This window comes from Hemitrygon akajei, chromosome 3 (genome assembly GCF_048418815.1).
Source record: "Hemitrygon akajei chromosome 3, sHemAka1.3, whole genome shotgun sequence".
Lineage (NCBI taxonomy): Eukaryota > Metazoa > Chordata > Chondrichthyes > Myliobatiformes > Dasyatidae > Hemitrygon > Hemitrygon akajei.
This window is the reverse complement of record NC_133126.1, coordinates 178,414,322-178,429,017: the sequence shown is the minus strand read 5'-3', so window position 1 is coordinate 178,429,017 and position 14,696 is coordinate 178,414,322. Positions and strand designations below refer to the sequence as shown.

At 42.5% G+C, this 14,696-nt stretch overlaps 1 protein-coding gene across 16 annotated transcripts in view; it reads left to right on the top strand.

Annotated features, from left to right (window-relative positions):
- Positions 1-14,696, top strand: part of zbtb38 (zinc finger and BTB domain containing 38) — an 86,457-nt gene that overhangs the window by 45,787 nt on the left and 25,974 nt on the right. Inside the window, exon 1 of one of the 16 annotated variants that reach the window (XM_073041466.1) lies at positions 10,438-10,518. The exons of the other annotated variants lie outside the window; for them this stretch is intronic. The gene's annotated coding sequence lies outside the window, so the exon portion shown is untranslated. Of the gene's footprint in view, positions 1-10,437; positions 10,519-14,696 lie in introns of those variants that run through there. 16 annotated transcript variants of the gene reach the window in all.

The window sequence follows — 14,696 nt, the reverse complement described above, 5'->3', positions numbered from 1 at the left end:
TAATGACCTTACTGGGAGCACTTGTGACCAAGGAGAGGCTAGCTGTGCTGTTATGTCCTAGAGTTGGTAACAGCCTTTGAACTGGTTGGAAGTTGGAAGCCACAATCCCTGAAAGTCGTCAAAGTGAGGGTAAAATGCGATATTGTTGTTATCGGCCAACATGTGGGATAACAATTCACCTTCCTTTGCTGGGATCTTGTCCTTGTATAAAACAGCTGTTTCATTGCATAATCCCTTCCATCGATGTTGGACAACTTTTGGTCCAACTTTCTGAAGCTGAAATTAATATAAAGGGAAAGTGACTTGGCTTGGAAGCTGCATTTGTTTTAAGAAAGTAAGATGTGTGAACTTCATAGTGTGCTTAAGCAGGAAGAGTAGGCTTTGAACTAGAATAATAATCAGGTGGCAGAAAATACTGGAGGTTGTTAATTCTCTCTCAACAGAGTCTTTTAAACTCAAAGTACATCACATTTTTATATACTCAAGATTAAAAGTAACAATTGCTGATATAATGCAATTTCAATAGTTACAATGACAGCATTTACTTCCAATATTTTGGGGTTGGCAATGCCTGCTCTGAATAGCATATTTACAATGGGGGACACTTCTGAATTTTCAAACATCTTAGCTGGGACAAAGCAATTCACGCAGATGGTCTGAAAGCTTCTGGGGACTGACATCCCAGACACTCAAAATCAATGTTGTCCGGGCCAATGCTGAGTACACAAATATCTTGACTATTGATTGATCAACTAAACCTGTGATCACGTTCAATGGGGTAAAGGATAGGATCAGTCTGGTCTGCCAGCTTGAACTCAGTCACCATGGTGCAAAATTACTTAGCCTATTTTGCCTGGTTTGATGCAGGTGAGAACATTTCATGGTCACTTCACTTTGCAAACCATATCTCTTGGTATCCAATCCCCTGCTGTGTGCTCGTAACCGGTGCTCTGTAAACAATGTTGTTTCAAAATTTGTATCTTTCTACGAATAAACTCTTTCGAGCTTTCAGCTGTGTACAGGTATCAATTATAACTGACGTTTTGATGACAAACTCTGCCATCTTCATCAGCGATGATACCTGGGTATGTCTAGTCCAGTGGTATTTATACCCTATAGTCCGTCCCTCCTGATTGGTTAGTCCTCATCCAATCAGGTTTCTGCTCTCCCACCTTGTTTACAATCGAATTCCAGTTCTTACTTATGCCGAGACCTTCGTTTTTGTTAAAATCCTTTTCCTCTAGTTTTATTTCAGTGGCTTCCTTCACCAGGCTGTCTCAAAAGCCATTAGCACGACACAGCAGTTTTGTGCCAAAGTCAATCCTGTAGCCATTGAGAACACAGTGTTCTGCCACCGCTGATTTTTCCAGGTAACCCAACAGATACACCTCCTGTGCTCCTTGATGCGGGTTTCCACCGTGTGTCCTGTCTGCATGATATACGCTGCTCCACATTCACAGGGAATCCTGTAAACACCAGCTGAACTGAGCCCCAGGTCAGCTTTGACACACGTAAGCTGTGATGTGTGCTTCCTTGTGGGTTTGTGGATGGTATTAATGTGGTATTTCTTCAGGATCCTGGCAATCCTACCAGAAACCATGGAAATATAGGGAAGACAGACAATAATGATGGGTTCCTCCCCATTGTTAGGTTTCCTGGTTTTTTTCCTTCGGCCCTTTTAAGGGCCCAATTGATTTCCTTCACCTTGCAGCCATTCTGTAGGTACGTTGTGCGTAATCGTCTTATTTCTTTGGGAAGACTCTCCAGGTCCGAAATAGTTCTTGCATGGTAGAAAGTAGAAAGAATGTTTGGATGTGTGATTGTGGCTGTTATCGTTGGGGTATAATGCAGAGCAGTGTATATCGGTCTGACGGGATCCTTGGTGGAAACCCGCATCAAGGGGCACAGGAAGTGTATCTGTTAGGGTTTCTCGGAGAAACTGGCGGTAACAGAACATTGCATTCGCAATGGCCATAGGATTGACTTCGGCACAAAACCACTTGCTGCGCAAATGGCTTTTGAGACAGCCTGGTGAAGGAAGCCATTGAAATAAAACTAGAGGGAAGGGATTTTAACAAAGATGAAGGTCTCACTCTAAGTAAGAACTGGAGTTTGATTGTAAACAAGGTGGGAGAGTGTAAACCTGATTGGATAAGGACTAACCAATCAGGAGGGACAGACTGCAGGTATATAAATACCACCAGACTAGACGTGTCCAGGCATCATCCCTGATGAAGATGGTATTTTGTCATTGAAATGTTGGTTATAATTGATATCTGTATCTGGCTGGAAGCCCAAGAAAAGTTTATTTGTCACATACGCCAAGAAAGCACGAGATCCTCTTTGTGCTTTTCTGTCTGCAGCAGAAGTTTGACAATTGAATATGTATAATTCTTGCTGAGCAACACTGAGAAGATTTCATAGCTATAAACTGATCATTCTCTTGTTTATTTTTCCCTGTGATATTTTGCACAGAATCTCCTTTGAGGCCACCATGTGTTCTGACAATACACTGCAAGCATGCTTGCCAATGATCAGATGCATTGAATTAACACTGGAATATTGCACACCCCAAGTTTAGTTGTGTTGTCATTGAAAAGACCAGCATTGCTCCCTGACTTGTTTAGTATACTATTGAGATACTGAAAAGATTGGCATAATAATTAAAGAAATCAATATTGTGGAGGTGGAAGAGAAAGATGACTATACAACCATATAACAATTACAGCACGGAAACAGGCCACCTCGGCCCTTCTAGTCCGTGCCGAACACTTATCTCACCTAGTCCCACCAACCTGCACTCAGCCCATAACCCTCCATTCCTTTCCTGTCCATATACCTATCCAATTTTACTTTAAATGACAATATCGAACCTGCCTCTACCACTTCTACTGGAAGCTCATTCCACACAGCCACCACTCTCTGAATAAAGAAGTTCTCCTTCGTGTTACCCCTAAACTTTTGCCCCTTAACTCTCAACTCATGTCCTCCTGTTTGAATCTCCCCTACTCTCAATGGAAAAAGCTATCCACGTTAACTCTATCTATCCCCCTCTTAATTTTAAATACCTCTATCAAGTCCCCCCTCAACCTTCTACGCTCCAAAGAATAAAGACCTAACTTGTTCAACCTTTCTCTGTAACTTAGGTGCTGAAACCCTGGTAATATTCTAGTAAATCTTCTCTGTACTCTCTCTATTTTGTTGACATCTTTCCTATAATTTGGTGACCAGAACTGTACACGATATTCCAAATTTGCCCTTATCAATGCCTTGTACAATTTTAACATTACATCCCAACTCCTATACTCAATGTTCTGATTTATAAAAGCCAGCATACCAAAAGCTTTCTTCACCACCCTATCCACGTGAGATTCCACCTTCAGGGAACTCTGCACCATTATTCCTAGATCACTCTGTTCTACTGCACTCTGCAATGCTCTACCATTTATGAAGAGCTTAAAACAACATAGTGTGTGAATAAAAGGCAATGCTCCTGATGAAATTGGGCAAGGGTACATGGTACTCTAATCTTCCTAGAATGTGAAATGCCTTCTTTAAAGGTGTTGTGGAAAAGCTTGAAGATTACTTTCAGGTAACAGCAGAAAGCTTTATCTTTGGACCAAGGAATCAGATACACTTGTGCTAGTTAGTGAGCATGCTGTTTCCTTACAGAGCTTATCTTGGCTCTGCCATTCTGCAGTTCTTTGATTGTATCCTACACAGCGGATGTGCGGATGGATTGATAGATGAATGAACTTGGTCGAAGATATTGAACACGCGAAACCTGCTACTCAAACTTGAGTGTTTTAAAAAAGAAAAAGTTAAACTGCCACGTGACTGAAATGGCATCCAAGGATGCCAGAGAATTTTGGCTGCCACCCCAAACGAACAGTTGCAGCCTTCTGTCGGAGAGGGTGTCATAGCTCAGCATTAGTCTACACTTATTGAAGCAGCCATCAATTGTCAAAGTAATTGATAACTTACAACAATCTTTCAGTTGCAAAAACAAGAAGTCAGATTTTTGACAGCCTGCAGATTCAAGATTAAAATGAGAAGCAAAAGTAATTTCAGAGGCAATTCAGAGCAATGTCAGAGCATTTTCGATAATTACATTTTGTAGTTTTTATTCTGGACAGTTGGGAACTTGGGTTGCATTGTATCTCTGGCACAATCAGTAACTGCAGAAACTAGTCATAGCTTCAAGTAACAGCCAGGGCATTGACATGCACATTGATACTGCTGCAAACTGTTCAAGGCATCTCAAATTGTACACTTGTAATAGATCTGATGCAATGAATTGTGTTCAGATTGAATTGGATAGGCTAGAACATTTTGTTTCATTTTGTGTGTGGGTCGTGCCAAATAAAGTTTATGGTCAAGATAATCAACATGGTCCAATTGTAAGGAGACATTGCACTCTATGCATGTTAATGCCACTTCTGCCACTGGCATTTAGGACAACAATGAAGGTCCTTCATCTCTGGTGGTGTCCAGGGCTTCCTTCATCATGTCAGTAGCTTCCTCTTGGTTTTCACCATCAGTCATGCAAGCCCTCGGTGGAGACTCGGGAATACAATCACACTCTGATGTAGAAGGATTCTTCATTGCTGTTTCCATAACAATTTTGTTTTTCTCGTCAGTGTTGTTAGCTCTGGGCTGAACCCCAGAACCTGGACCACTCTTGGTTTGGCCTCTTACCCCTTGATCTGTTTGGCATGAATGACCCTACCAAGAGCCAAAGCATAATCCCTAGATTTCAGCCAACATAGAGGCACACAGGCCTCCAAACCATGACAAGGTTGTAGTGCTTTTGGAGGCTATTATGCTGTATGTGATGAACAATATCTGCTTCTCACTTCTTAAGACTTCTTACACAAAGTTAGCAAGATCAAATATGTTTACAAAATTGTACCACCCCGTGTCCTACACACAACTGAATGTTGGTAAGGATGGTCTCCAACACTCCCAGAAGAATCAACTAATTGGAAAGAAATTCCTTGGAGCTGATTTTTTTTTGACCAACTGTAGATAAAACCTTACAAGAAATGAATCATTGCTTGTGCAACCAAGATGGACTGTTGATTACCATAAGCACAGTGAAGAAAATTTTCTGGTTTTAAAGGAAGTGTTCTTGAGATTACAAAAGCATAAAGTGAAGTGAAAGCAACTCATTTGTATGTTTTTGTAATTTGTGATATTGTATCTTGCTTTGAAGACTAATGTCAGTGCCCTACAGCCAGAGAAGGATGGGGGCCATCATCAAAATGCTTGTCTGAAAATACACTGGAGCTTGGGCTGTTCCTGGGGTTGGTGCAAGATTATAAACAGTTGTTTTCAGGTCTTGCAACATTGGTCATAATATCGCATTGGAATAGCATGTTTCATTTGAACTAGTTCAATACTTTTTGTCAATCTAAGGCAATTTTTTTGTGACCTATAACAATCAAAGGACATCATTGCAATGTCAAATAGTTAAACAACTAGTTAAACTTAAGTCACTGATATATTGAGTATTGATAGTGTAGGATGCATAAATGGACACTTTGAAAACCTTCCACTGTGTCACCTTAGGATTTTATCTTGTCCCTTTTGACATGTAGAATTATGTCCTGATTAGTAAGGCCATCAGAGTTTTAATCGGCCACAATCGAATGGTGGAACAGACTCAGTGGGCTGAATGGCCTAATTCTGCTCCTATATCATAGTCTTATGTGATTGTGACATGGATTGGGAACAAGGCGAGATCTGAGTTTGTAGGTCGAAAGCACGAACAAATTAAAAAAGCTAAGCTTTTCTTGCTTATTATGAAATGTTGTCAGTTGAAGTTAGCAAGTGATCCATCAAATTATAACGTGGATGCTCTGTGAAACCATGTGCCAGATAATGGGCCAAGAAAGCCCTACAATTTAACTTTGCAGTTCCTATGAGACTATGAAATTGAGAAGAAAACATTTAAAATAATACTTGGAATTAAGAAATTCAATTTCTTCTTTAACCCAGCAATTCCATTTCTCTGGCAATAGGTTGTGATTGGGTTCAAAATCAATGATACCTGCTATGGAGGTGTCAAAGATGCAAATTGGATAATCCTACCACTGTGCAAGCGAGTACAGGAGTTCTAAGCAAAATGCCATTGCAGATGTTCTCTCACAGTTACCTTGTGAGAACTTCAGATGCAAAAATGTTATCAATATATTAAACACGACTGACGTGGACTTTCCACTGACTAGCAGACCCAAAAAGATTTGCTACTGTAAAAGGTTTGTAACCAGAATTTAAAAGTCGACATATTTGAATCATGCAGAGATAAAGAACCGAAACTGTTTCATAGTCATCTCAGTGAGCTGTCATGTGAGTGGGGGTGCAACAAGTGGGTTCATAAAGCAGTAATATTCCTTTCCAAACCTTGTATTGAATGCAAGTAAAACTTGTATGAAAGTAATTGAAGAAGCTTTATTTACTGGTCCCATTTAAGGCCACAAATCATTGAAGGGCAAATGCATTACTTGCTAGGGAGAGTCACCAAAATCTCCTTTGCAAATATGGTCATGGACTACAAGAATATTGTGGAAAGGCAATGGCAAGCAGCAAATAAAGTGGCTTGAAATGAAAAATAGGTGTATTATAGATGAGAACTACTCTGACATGCTGTGGCTTAAATGAAGAAATCACTTAAACTGTCAAGTGCTAGCAAGCAATATTCATTTTGAGAGGGGCACGCTGGACTGTAGGATCTGTTTCTGTACTGCATGCATTTACGACACTCTATCACTCTTTTCAGATAATAGTCCTCCATTTCCTTCTCTTCTGTGATGTCTTTATGAATTGACTTTATTACTTACATCCTTCATATACACGTGGAGTAAAAATCTTTGTTATGTCTCTGTCTAAATGTGCAATTTATAGTAATTTATAATAAATAGCACGTACAACAGGACAGTCAATATAACACAGAAATACAGTTATGTCAGCATGAATTATTCAGTCTGATGGCCTGGTGGAAGAAGCTGTCCCAGAGCCTGTTGGTCCTGGCTTTTATGCTGCGGTACTGTTTCCTGGATGGTAGCAGCTGGAACAGTTTGTGGTTGGGGTGACTCGGGTCCCCAATGATTCTTCGGGCCCTTTTTACCCACCTGTCTTTTTAAATGTCCTGAATAGTGGAAAGTTCACATCTACAGATGTGCTGGGCTGTCCGCACCACTCTCTGCAGAGTCCTGCGATTGAGGGGATGGTATCAACCACGTCTTTGTATAAGAACATAAGAAATAGCAGCAGGAGTGGGCCATCTGACCTGTCGAGCCTGTTCCACTGTTCAATAAGATCATGGCTGATCTGGCCATGGACTTATCTCCACCTACCTGCCTTTCCCCCATAACCCTTAATTCCCCTACTATGCCAAAATCTATCCGAACTTGTCTTAAATACATTTATGGAGAAAGCCTCCACGGCTTCATTGGGCAGATAATTCCACAGATTCATCACTCTCTGAGAAAAGTAGTTCCTCCTCATCTCGGTCCTAAATCTACTCCCCCGAATCTTGAGGCTATGTCACCATGTTCTAGTCTCACCGACCAGTGGTAACAACTTTCCTGCCTCTACCTTATCCATCCTTTCATAATTTTATATGTTTGTATAAGATCTCCTCTCATTCTTCTGAATTCCAGTGAATACAGTCCCAGGTGACTCAATCTTTCCTCATAGTCTAATCCCCTCATCAACCTGGTGAACCTCCTCTGCACTGCCTCCAAAGCCGGTATATGCTTCCCCAAGTGAAGAGACCAGAACTGCACGCAGTACTCCAGGTGCGGCCTCACCAGTACCCTGTACATTTGCACCATATCCTCCCTGCTCGTAAGTTCAATCCCTCTAGCAATGAAGGCCAACATTCCGTTTGCCTTCTTGATAGCCTGCTGCACCTGCAAACCAACCTTTTGTGATTCATGCACAAGCACTCCCAAGTCCCTCTGCACAACAGCATGCTGCTACTTTTTACTATTTAAACAGTAATCTGCTCTTTAATTTTTCCTTCCAAAGTGGATGACCTCGTGTTTACCAGCATTGTACTCCATCTGCCAGACCCTTGCCCACTAATGTAACTGACAGAAATCTCTCTGCAGACCCTCCATTTCTTCTGCACAATTTCCTTTTCCACTCAATTTAGTATCATTAGCAAATTTAGATACATACACTCGGTCCCCTCTTCCAGATTGTTAATGTATATCATGAACAGTTGCAGGCCCAGCACCAACACCTGCGATAGACCAGTCACCACTGATTGCCAACAGAGTAACGCCCATGTATCCCAGCTCTCTGCTTTCTATTAGTTAACCAATCCTCTATCCATGCTAATACATCACCCCCAACTCTATGCATCCTTATCTTATGGATAAGTCGTTTATGCAGCATCTTGTCGAACGCCTTCAAGTAAATAATGTCCGTCTGTTCCCCTCTATCCACTGCACTCATTCTATCATTTAGCTTCAGGTGAAGAAGCTGATAGGTCAGTCAAAACAGTCAAAGAAACTTTCTGGAAGGACTCGTTGCCAGGATATTCAAAACTCAACATGAAGTATTGATTGGCTAATTTCTTGCTGTCAGAGAAATATGTTTGGGAACTTCCTGTTGGCTAACAATTGAAAGATGCTGCAGCTGCCTATTCAGCTATCGCTACCCTCTGAGAAGTGTGGAGATTGGGTTTTAGTGCTCTCTGAACTAAAGCAAATTGCAATGTTTGTTTTCTTTTAAAGCAAATGTATCCCAATTTTGTTTTTAATTTTCGTGACTTTGGACACAGCAACAATTTAGCATATCAAACATGTATAGAGTACAGCTTCTGGTAGCTGTGCTTAGGAAAACATCTCCAGCTACAACACATATGGTCCCTTAATCTAAGTCATAAATATAGGTTGTAAATAATTGAGGCACCCTCACACCGCACTACATACATCTTGCTAACTTGAAAATGGGCCATTTGACCCAACTTTATTTCCTGTTAGTTGCCAGTAATATATCCTCTCAAAGTCAGGAGGTTTAACTGGGGATTAACCCTTAAAGCATCTCAGTGAATGCCCTTCAAGCAGCACTTTAATGAATAAGAAATCCAACCCCATTTCTCTTTATCCAGTCTGATTGTTACATCCTGAGAGAACTTACCAAATCTTTCAAAAATTATTGGAAGACCATTGCGACTAGAACGTCAACGAGTCAGATGCATAAGACCATGAGACTATAAGACAGAAGGGCAGTTTAAGGCCATTCTGTCCATCAAATCTGCTCTGCCATTCCATCATGGCTGATTTATTGTCCCTCTCAACCCCCTTCTCCTCATAACTTTTGATGCCCTGACTAATGTCATGTCTTCCTCCACAGTAGTGACTTCTGACAAATGCCATTTCACCTATTGACATTTGAACTTATTAACCTCTGATTTAAATATACCCAATGACTTGGCCTCCACAGCCATCTGTGGCAATGGATTCCTTGGATTCACCACTCTCTGGTAAAGAAATGTTTGAAGACAATTTTACTGCACCAGTATTTTTGGTTTTATTGTTCCATGGTTGCTTTGATTATTGACTTATTTTAACAGATCATTTTCTCGGATGCAGCAGCCAAAGTAATTATTTATTCCCTACCCATTTCCTCTGTATGCTTTCCACATGGAAGACTCCATGGAGTATTCACATGACTGTCGTCAAACTGGTCCAAACACATTTTTTTTAATTGACCTGAGTAAGGCTTTTCATGTCTGATCTTTGCATTTAAGGTTTAGGCTGGAAGGTTAATCCTTGTCATTTTAGATGTATCAGAATCAGGTTTATTATCACTGGCATGTGATGTGAAATTTGTTAACTTAGCAGCAGCCGTTCAATGCAATACATAATCTAGCAGAGAGAAAAAAATAATAAATAAAATCAAACCTAATAAACAAGTAAATCAATTATGTATATTGAATAGTTTTTTTTAAATGCAAGAACAGAAATACTGTATATTTTTTTAAAAAGTGAGGTAGTGTCCAAAGCTTCCATGTCCATTTAGGAATTGGATGGCAGAGGGGAAAAAGCTGTTCCTGAATCGCTGAGTGTGTGCCTTCAGGCTTCTGTACCTCCTAACAGTGAGAAAAGGGCATGCCCTGGGTGCTGGAGGTCCTTAATAATGGACGCTGCCTTTCTGAGACACCACTCCCTAAAGATGTCCTGGGTACTCAGTAGACTAGTACCCAAGATGGAGCTGACTAGATTTACAACCTTCTGCAGCTTCTTTCGGTCCTGTGCAGTAGCCCCTCCTTACCAGACAGTGATGCAGCCTGTCAGAATGCAGCCTGTTATAAGTGTGATAATGGATCATTGCACAGTGCAGCCCTGCCCACTACTATTTCACAATGTCTGTCCACTGATACTCAACGCCTCTTCAACTTTTGCATATTGGTCTGCAAAACAGAAGTTGGAGATGCACTGGAGCTGCTGTACAGACAATGGGCCTGTTATATCAATAGGACTTCTCACCTTTTAAATTCAGGTTTTTGTTGTTTATCTTTCTTTATTTCTTTGTCTTCAATTAATTTACTGTAGTTGTTTATACCTGTTTAAAATTCTGACTCATTGTGTACAATTACAGTTAATTTTAAACTTTGCTAAGTGATTCTATTCCACAGCTTTTTAATTTATATTGTGGCTGAAGAAGTTACTTTCAGACATGGTTCTTGAACCATTTCTCTCATTTGCCAGATTAACTGCTGAGCTGTCAACAACAGCTTGTCTCACCTCTACGGAAGTGGGGAATTTCAGTCAGGAGTGGTACGATAGTGCTGCCTTGTGATACGCACCACCTGCAGTATTTAGAGACGACTTCAGACACAGCTAGTACCTGGTGATTGACAAGTACCTCGATACTATAGAGCATAACTCTTTTCCATCATTGCAGCTGATCACATCGGTGTGAAGCTGTGCTTGTCATGAAATTGGAGTGGCACACACAACATGCTGGAGGAACTCAGCAGGCCAGGCAGCGTCTAGGAAAAGAGAGTACAGTTGGTCTTTCAGCCGAACTGTTGACTGTACTCTTTTCCTAGATGCTGCTGGGCCTGCTGAGTTCCTGCAGCATTTTGTGTGTGTTGCTCTGGATTCCAGCATCTGCAGATTTTCTCTTCTTTGTGGTGAAATTGGAGTGGACACTTTCAATTTTGATCCAGGTTACCCTGACTCACCTTTTTGTTTGGCATCAGGTGCGTGAGCCATTTTTAAAAAAAGTAACTTTCAGCTCAAAGCTCCAGTGAACTCTCAAATAACAGTCAAAAGGTGAAATACAGTATAACATGCTGCAATTATAACATGCAGTATAACAGCCAAGAAGGGCCAAAAGGCCTGTTTCTGTGCTGTAATGTTCTGTGGTAAATACTCAGGTTGAAGGGACATGGCTGACACAGGCAGTAATTCTTTAATGGGAGCTTCAAGGAAAGTTGAGCTGGACATTTGGGATGATGGGTGACCATTGGCCAAGAGGCACAGGCTTCTCCATCAACAAAGTGCTTATTCCCAAACGCAGTGCTCGCTGGACAGGTCTATGTACAATGCAATCATAGACTGGGGTTTTCTAAGGCTGAAAAACATTACCTTTCCACAGTCAGTCATGAGCTTCACACTGGCTCAACATGAGCTGCCGATGAGTTCATATTGAGCCCCTGCACCAAATGACTGGAGGTGAACAGAATGTCTCATCGTTTTACTGTCAGATTACTATTATAGTGCTGGTGACCGGGTTCAGTTCCTGCTGCTGTCTGTAAGAAGACGTTTACGTATCTTCCCCGTGACCGTGTGGGTTTGCTCCTACTGCTCCGGTTTCCCCCCACATTCCAAAGACTGTCTGTGGTCATGTGGGTTTCATTGGGTGGCACACACAAAATGCTGCCTGGCCCGTTGAGTTCCTCCAGCGTCTATGGAAAAGAGTACAGTCAACGTTTCAAGCTGAGACACTTCAGCGGGACCGGTGTGAAAAAAGGAGTAGATTTAAAAGGTGGGGGGCAGGGGAGGGAGAAACACAAGGTGATAGGTGAAACTGAGAGGGGGTAGGAGTGATGTAAAGTGCTGGGAAGTTTATTGGTGAAAGAGATACACAGGGCTGGGGAAGCGGGACCCTAAAAGGAGAGGACAGCAGGCCATGGAAGAAAGGAAAAGCGAGAAGCAAGGAGATCAGGTGAGAGAGGGAAAAGGGGGGATGGGTAATAGAGAAGGGAGAGGATGGCCATTACCAGAAGTTAGAGGAAATGGATGTTCATGCCATCAGGTTGAAGGCTACCCAAGTGGAATATGAAGTGCTGCTCCTCCACCCTGAGTGTGGCTCATCACCACAGTAGATGAGGCCATGGATGGACATATGGGAAGTGGAATTAAAATGGGTGGCCACTGGGAAATCCTGCTTCTGGCGGATGGAGCATAGGTGCTCAGTGAAGCGGTCTCCCAATCTATGTCGGGTCTCACCAATATACAAAAGGCCACACCAGGAGCACCAGATACAATAGGTGACCACAGCATTCTCACAGGTGAAGTGTCGCCTCACCTAGAAGGACTGTTTGGGGCCCTGACTAGTAGTGAGGGAGGAGCTGTTGGGGCAGGTGTAGCACTTGTTCTGTTTGCATTAACTTGCAGTAATGCCCCTCCCCTTCTCTATTCCCCGTCCCCTTTTCCCTCTCGCACCTTATCTCCTTGCCTGTCCATCACCTCCCTTTGGTGCTCCTCCCCATTTGTCTTTCTTCCATGGCCTTCTGTGCTCCCCTATTACAGTAGATCCCCCCCTCTCTAGCCCTATATCTCTTTCACCAATTAACTTACCAGTTCTTTACTTAGCCCCTCCCCACTCCCCCTCCCAGTTTCACCGATCACCCTCTGTTTCTTCCTCCCCTGCCCCCACCTTCCAACCCAGACTCTTCATCTTCCTCTTCTCCAGTCCTGCTGAAGGGTCTCAGCCCAAAACATCAACTGTACTCTTTCCCATAGATGCTGCCCGGCCTGCTGAGATCCTCCAGCATTTTACGTGTGTTTCTTGGATTTCCAGCATCTGCAGATTTTCTCATGTTTGTGGTTTAATTGGGCGACGTGGGCTCATTGGACGGAAGGGCCTGTAATTGTGTAAAGGATCTTTCCTTTACTCATGTTTGTTAACGTAGAGCAGGTCCTCCCGCGGAGGTTGCCTTTGTAAGAAGAGAAGAACAACACATTGTCAATGATACACGTACAACGTCAAAACAACATGCCAGCTATGGCAAGAATGAAATCATTTTGTCATTGCAGTGGGACAGTCAATGTTACCCGAAAAGCATCCTCACTGTCAAGTATAGATGAGGCTTTCATGGAACCTGTTTGCCATGCGGTGAAGGTCCTAGCAGGCGTACTAGGTGAGGCATCATGGGAAAATGTGACAATTCCAGAGACAGTGTGATCTATCCTTATCCTGAAACACCTTGTGCCCTGCTCCAGGATCCATTTGTATATCTTTAGTGTCTAGAACCATTTAAAGCAAGGCGAAATCAGCTTAGGCACAATGTTATGATTTTCTGTTTGTCAAATTCATCACCTCTTTCCCCTTTGTTGAAATTGTAGCTGTTTTTCAAGGTCCAGGCGCTACGTCGCCACGTCTGCTGTGCGACTGTAGTCTGCAGGAAGGCTTCCACTTGGAGCCTGCACAAATGCCTTTGATCTACAGGATGGGCAGGTTTCACACTGCTGCCCAGAGCCAGCTGAGGGTCCATGGGTGAACGTGCTATCCAAGATACTGCAGCAAGAGGTGACTTGGTGACCTACTAGTGGAGACACCAATGTTCTGAACCTGCAGTTACCTTTCCAAGGACCTTGCAGATAACGATGCAGTGGGCTTCTGGTACTCTGACTACGCGACCATTGCTCCATCCTTTCGATCAGGGCTGACCCAGTAGACAGGCCTGTGGCAAAGGTGTCCAGTCTCTACTGTCTATAGAGCAGGATCAAGAAGTTTCTCTCACAGAAGAGACGGAAGGTCTGCATATCACTTCACTGCTTTCAAAGGAAAATTAAATTCACATCTTCAAGGACTACCACCATCGAGGCCATGCTCCTTTTTCACTGCTACCAGAGATACAGAAGTCTTTGGCCCCACACCACACCAGCAGTGATTACCCGACAACCATCAAGCCTCCTGAACCAGTGCGGGTAACTCACTCACTTTCAACCACTCTGCAAGTCATGGTCTCAGTATATATTTTTTTTATTTGCGCAATTTTGTCTTCTTTTGGTTGTTTGTCACTCTTTGATAGTGTATAGTTTTTCATAAATTCAATTGTACTTTATTTTCCAGTAAATGCCTGTAAGAAAATGAATCTCCGGGTAGCATATGGCGACATACACATACTTTGATAGTAAATTTACTGACTTTGATTTTGACATATTCAGCTCTCCTTTGAGAGAGATGGAGCAGGAGTAGCAATCCTTTACCTCCTGGTCTGGGAGTCATCAGCACACTCCACTCTTCTCTGCAGGTCCAACTCCTCCTGACCTGCCAGAACTGCAAGACACGCTTTTGTACCCTGCAAAGGATAGAGGTTAGCAGCACTCGTAAGTTGCACCCAAAACAGTGAAGGGGCATAATGCACATTATAAATCGATCAAAGGGATGAAGTAGATGAATGCCTCACACACCACCCATGCACCTTCTCTACCAAGCTGCTC